General features: G+C 41.0%; 1 non-coding gene across 1 annotated transcript; it reads left to right on the plus strand.

Moving 5' to 3' along the window:
* Positions 1-3,777: 3,777 nt before the first annotated feature.
* On the plus strand, positions 3,778-3,851 carry Trnan-guu. Its single transcript has one exon. It is a non-coding gene; the product is annotated as a tRNA-Asn (tRNA).
* The last annotated feature ends 2,036 nt before the right edge of the window (positions 3,852-5,887 follow it).

The raw sequence follows: 5,887 nt of genomic DNA on the forward strand, positions 1-5,887 counted from the left end.
GTTATTTTTACCAATAATACTTTTGTTGTCATAGGCGTACGGGCTCCCATTTTTTTTAGGGGGATAGGCTGGCTTTTGCCCAAATTAAAAGAAAATGCACGAATCTGGATAATATTATTCGTGTTAGCAGTACTACGAAACAGCAACTGAATCGCTACGCATTTTTACAAGGATTATAACTGCGTTTGAGGGTAGAATTATGGAAATACATGGTAGAAAGGTCTCAGCTTAGCACATTTTCCCCTAATACCGTATCATATTTTCCCGAATTTGACGTTTTGCTCCAACACTAGGGGGGCAACTGCCCCACCCCCTGTTTTGTACGCTTATGTTTGTTGTTCTTCTTTTGAAATTCTGTAGATAAAATAAGTGAACAGGTTTTACTGAACTTATTTGCTAATAAAAGTTTCCATATATGTGTATATTTTACTAATTTTAAAACAGACTAAAGTACGGCCACTGAACCCATAATATCTATATGTGCACACAGTGCGAAAAAAAGTTGCAGGCCCGTATTTAGGGGGGGGGGGGGGGTTCGTCCGAACCCTCCCGTAAAAGCTGAGATCCACTTTTTTCTCTCTTTTTTATATTGCACAAATGCTTCACTGTAACTTTTGCAACTTTCCCACAAAACAATGTTTGCTTATCTTCATCATTTAGCAATCCCCTTACCTGCAGTGTACATGATTCAGAATATCCAACTAATCTGGCAAAAAAAAGAAGAAGTAAAAACGAACCTACATGTAGCAAAAATGTTTAATTGTACTTTCTGGTATATTGATGACCTCGTAGCATTCGATAATTACATGACAATGACAGCAGTTCACCGTCCATTGATTTACCAAGCAGAGAGAGAGAGAGAGAGAGAGAGAGAGAGAGAGAGAGAGAGAGAGAGAGAGAGAGAGAGAGAGTACCTTTTTAACAGGCTTCTATACCGCTGAGGTTTCGGGCATCCAAAGTTAGAAATAAAATGTTAACAACAGAAAGTAATCCTGTTAGGTCAGGTCAGGTCAGGTCATAGGTTTCAACGTGCACATTCAGAACAAGCTGTTGTAACACATTCGCCGGCTCCTCCGCCCAGGACAGGAAAAGATTAGGATTTAGCGATAGAGGGGGGGGGGGGGGGGGGGTCGCCCGCGCTGAAATGTGCAATGGAGCACAAGCAGCCCGACCAGGGTCGGTAACGCGTGTGGTTGGTTTTGGTGCTATCGAATGTGCAAATGTCCCGTTGGATTAAGGCCAATTAGAAAATGTTGCATACTTTGTTGAATGTAATTTCGAAGTATTTCAAAATGTTTTATGACCAACATGTAAATGCCATTTTGATGATATGACGCATCAGAGACAAAAATGAAATAGGATGCAATATTTTATGCAATACCTTTTGCTGAAAACGTTTGGGAACTACACCTGTACTCTTAACAGGGGCTGCAGGTGTTGGCGGTTATTGGTGATGATACAATTGTTACGAACGTAATGTGTTTCGTTTTTCATAAATATGTTCTTTATTAAAGGAATTGATCATAGTTCTGAGGTACACGTGCCTTTTAACATATACCTCGGGTCAATACCCCGGGTCAATACCTTTAACTCCTGTTGTTTGTTAGAAGTTCATTATTTCGAGAAAAAAATAGTTAAAAATAGTTGTTTTGAAAGATCAAAGTTTTAGGTTCCAGATGCCAGGAAAACGCGTTTTAGGCTTTCAGAGATTTCAAAGTTTCCGGGAAGCATGCCACTGGAACCCCATGCAAAGTTTTTATATAGCTACTTCGCCATTGGGAGTATATAATAAGTCATTGCACTGATCTGGTGTAATTTCTTCAATTTGAAAACCCTCCACAAAAAACAACAACCCCACCCCCACCTCCACCCCACCCCCCTCCCCCCTCTCAAATATTTTTTTAAAAAAATAAGAAGAAGAAAAAAGAGAGTGTCAACAAAAGCCCCAATCTGATTCAAATTAGCTCCACTAGTTAATACCTATGTAGATCTAATTTCAATCGATTGCAACTGTCCAAATATCCGTCTAGCTCTCTTACCGTCACTACCGGCCTCGGTGGCGTCGTGGTTAGGCCATCGGTCTACAGGCTGGTAGGTACTGGGTTCGGATCCCAGTCCAAAGCATGGGATTTTTATTCCAGATATCGACTCCAAACCCTGAGTGAGTGCTCCGCAAGGCTCAATGGGTAGGTGTAAACCACTTGCACCGACCAGTGATCCATAACTGGTTCAACAAAGGCCATGGTTTGTGCTATCCTGCCTGTGGGAAGCGCAAATAAAAGATCCCTTGCTGCTAATCGGAAAGAGTAGCCCATGTAGTGGCGACAGCGGGTTTCCTCTCAAAATATGTGTGGTCCTTAACCATATGTCTGACGCCATATAACCGTAAATAAAATGTGTTGAGTGCGTCGTTAAATGAAACATTTCTTTCTTTCTTACCGTCAGAGAACTCGGGCTAGGAGGACGCGTGAATGGAATCTACTGAATATACCGTATTTCCTCGAATAATCGCCTCATTTCAAAATGGTCGCAGACCAGGCGCTTATTGGAGGCCAGCGCTCATTGGAGACCCGGCCTTTATACAAAACTTTAAACTTTCATAAAACAATAAACATATTAATATTAGTTGTCCGTGTAAAGTACCTAGCGTCAACGTCATTACTGGAATAGGCCAATGAGTAATCAGTTTTCGGCTGTGTTACCCGGCGTTTCATGGAGGCCCGGCGCTTACTAGAGGCCCGGTGTCTATTTTTGTTGCAAAGTGTTACAGACCCGGCGCTTATTGGAGGCCGGTGTTTATTAGAGGAACTACGGTACATAAAAAGTGATTGATACGCATTACGGATCACGCATACGTATACACATGCGGATTTTGGACAAATTGAATTTGCGTCTTGTTAGTTCAGATGAGGGTTTCTGAAATAAGATAGGAAGACGATATTGCTGATTTAAGGACCTCCCCGGGCAATACATTAATGTTAAAGCCCTTGGCGATGTTACATTGTTAGAACAGAAGACTCAAGCCAAGAAACATACGGGTACATATCGGGTACCCCAAGAAGACATATTGCCTGGAGAAGGTGGGTTTCTTTTAGTGTGGTCCTCCTACATTTAAATTTTCTGAGGTTTTCTGATTTTTGTTTATACTTGTATTTCTTTCTTGTTTTATTTTCGTCATAATTTATATTTCTTTCTTGTACGTGTGTTTTGGGTAACCCAGCCCTACCTACTCCGAATCGGACATCTGGACGGTTATGATCGCTATCTCAGTCAGAGATAACTATAATATAGTGAAAACACGGCATGGCTACCTACCACCGGGTAGGCAACGATTCCCGCTCTAATACAACATGCAATAACCCTATGTTTGACATTAAATACCATTACATTCAACATGAATCATTTTCGAGTTCGCTGATAACAAATATTTGACATATTAACCACTAATACACACACTATAGGAAGAAACCCGTTATCACCGACGTATTTAACTGGAACATTATTGAAAAGGGAGTGTTGTCAGGTTTCTTGTTGCTGATCGAGTGAACATAAACGTCCAAATCATATAAATGTCCGTCTAGCTCTCGAACGGCAAAGTACTCGGGTTATGTACATGAGTGTCATAGTTCATTGTGTCTGCACCTGTCCCGGACGGAGAAGCCAGTGAAAAGTCGACACATGCGCCCACGTCAGGCGTGCACTACAACAGCTTGCTCTGAATTTGCACGTTGACCCTATGACCCTGATCATGTGTTTGCAATTCATTAATATAATCAAGTCTCTGTGGCGCAATCGGTTAGCGCGTTCGGCTGTTAACCGAAAGGTTGGTGGTTCGAGTCCACCCAGTGACGGTTATTTTTACCAATAATACTTTTGTTGTCATAGGCGTACGGGCTCCCATTTTTTTTAGGGGGATAGGCTGGCTTTTGCCCAAATTAAAAGAAAATGCACGAATCTGGATAATATTATTCGTGTTAGCAGTACTACGAAACAGCAACTGAATCGCTACGCATTTTTACAAGGATTATAACTGCGTTTGAGGGTAGAATTATGGAAATACATGGTAGAAAGGTCTCAGCTTAGCACATTTTCCCCTAATACCGTATCATATTTTCCCGAATTTGACGTTTTGCTCCAACACTAGGGGGGCAACTGCCCCACCCCCTGTTTTGTACGCTTATGTTTGTTGTTCTTCTTTTGAAATTCTGTAGATAAAATAAGTGAACAGGTTTTACTGAACTTATTTGCTAATAAAAGTTTCCATATATGTGTATATTTTACTAATTTTAAAACAGACTAAAGTACGGCCACTGAACCCATAATATCTATATGTGCACACAGTGCGAAAAAAAGTTGCAGGCCCGTATTTAGGGGGGGGGGGGGGGTTCGTCCGAACCCTCCCGTAAAAGCTGAGATCCACTTTTTTCTCTCTTTTTTATATTGCACAAATGCTTCACTGTAACTTTTGCAACTTTCCCACAAAACAATGTTTGCTTATCTTCATCATTTAGCAATCCCCTTACCTGCAGTGTACATGATTCAGAATATCCAACTAATCTGGCAAAAAAAAGAAGAAGTAAAAACGAACCTACATGTAGCAAAAAAAAAAAATTGTACTTTCTGGTATATTGATGACCTCGTAGCATTCGATAATTACATGACAATGACAGCAGTTCACCGTCCATTGATTTACCAAGCAGAGAGAGAGAGAGAGAGAGAGAGAGAGAGAGAGAGAGAGAGAGAGAGAGAGAGAGAGAGAGAGAGAGTACCTTTTTAACAGGCTTCTATACCGCTGAGGTTTCGGGCATCCAAAGTTAGAAATAAAATGTTAACAACAGAAAGTAATCCTGTTAGGTCAGGTCAGGTCAGGTCATAGGTTTCAACGTGCACATTCAGAACAAGCTGTTGTAACACATTCGCCGGCTCCTCCGCCCAGGACAGGAAAAGATTAGGATTTAGCGATAGAGGGGGGGGGGGGGGGGGGTCGCCCGCGCTGAAATGTGCAATGGAGCACAAGCAGCCCGACCAGGGTCGGTAACGCGTGTGGTTGGTTTTGGTGCTATCGAATGTGCAAATGTCCCGTTGGATTAAGGCCAATTAGAAAATGTTGCATACTTTGTTGAATGTAATTTCGAAGTATTTCAAAATGTTTTATGACCAACATGTAAATGCCATTTTGATGATATGACGCATCAGAGACAAAAATGAAATAGGATGCAATATTTTATGCAATACCTTTTGCTGAAAACGTTTGGGAACTACACCTGTACTCTTAACAGGGGCTGCAGGTGTTGGCGGTTATTGGTGACGATACAATTGTTACGAACGTAATGTGTTTCGTTTTTCATAAATATGTTCTTTATTAAAGGAATTGATCATAGTTCTGAGGTACACGTGCCTTTTAACATATACCTCGGGTCAATACCCCGGGTCAATACCTTTAACTCCTGTTGTTTGTTAGAAGTTCATTATTTCGAGAAAAAAATAGTTAAAAATAGTTGTTTTGAAAGATCAAAGTTTTAGGTTCCAGATGCCAGGAAAACGCGTTTTAGGCTTTCAGAGATTTCAAAGTTTCCGGGAAGCATGCCACTGGAACCCCATGCAAAGTTTTTATATAGCTACTTCGCCATTGGGAGTATATAATAAGTCATTGCACTGATCTGGTGTAATTTCTTCAATTTGAAAACCCTCCACAAAAAACAACAACCCCACCCCCACCTCCACCCCACCCCCCTCCCCCCTCTCAAATATTTTTTTAAAAAAATAAGAAGAAGAAAAAAGAGAGTGTCAACAAAAGCCCCAATCTGATTCAAATTAGCTCCACTAGTTAATACCTATGTAGATCTAATTTCAATCGATTGCAACTGTCCAAATATCCGTCTAGCTC

Source organism: Gigantopelta aegis, chromosome 6 (genome assembly GCF_016097555.1).
Source record: "Gigantopelta aegis isolate Gae_Host chromosome 6, Gae_host_genome, whole genome shotgun sequence".
Taxonomy (NCBI): Eukaryota; Metazoa; Mollusca; class Gastropoda; order Neomphalida; family Peltospiridae; genus Gigantopelta; species Gigantopelta aegis.